Genomic DNA, 764 nt, shown 5'->3' with positions numbered 1-764 from the left:
TGAGTCATTTATATGATTTCATTTGATTATACAGTAGCAAGAAGATAAGAGAAACTTCTTTTTTAAAAATAAAATTGTATGATCAAAAAAGTGATGTAACGTTTTTATTCCTAGTACTGTTTTTTTATGTCATTGTGGAGTACTATGATTTGTCAACCTATCATTATTATAGTCATAGGTTTTAGCTTTTTATGATCTAAACTGATATCTATATTTTTTAATTTTGTGTATGCTCAAATAAGGATGTAAATTGATATAAAGTTGAATAAGTAGATATATCGTATATATATTCTAGTCTTGGTAGATAGAATTGTCCAAAATCCAAGGGTATTGCCTAGTGGTCAATAAAGTGGTTGAGAACCTTGAGGTTTTTAGGTTCAAAATTCAACAGAGACAAAAAATACTAGGTAATTTTTCTCATCTGTCCTAGTCTGTGTGGATAGAGTTACCTGGCACCTGTTGGTTGTTGTTGGTGGGAGCCAGTAGGTATCCCATTGAATTAGTCAAGGTGCGTGAAAGCTGGCTCGGACACTACAGTCATCAAAAAATAAAGTAGACACACGCGTTTTAGATGGCAATATCCGCTTATGCCATGTAGGATATAATGTGTATTTGTTCAACTTTATATAAATATAAGTAACTAAAATTAAAGAATATAAATATTAGGGATAAGGGTCTGAAAAATACCCCAACTTTGGTCGGATTTGTTGTTGCGATACTAAACTTTCATGAAGACCTATTACCTCCCTAGACTATTTAATACC

Source organism: Solanum tuberosum, unplaced genomic scaffold (genome assembly GCF_000226075.1).
Source record: "Solanum tuberosum cultivar DM 1-3 516 R44 unplaced genomic scaffold, SolTub_3.0 scf00300, whole genome shotgun sequence".
NCBI lineage: Eukaryota > Viridiplantae > Streptophyta > Magnoliopsida > Solanales > Solanaceae > Solanum > Solanum tuberosum.
Note: the sequence above shows the minus strand (reverse complement) of the source record.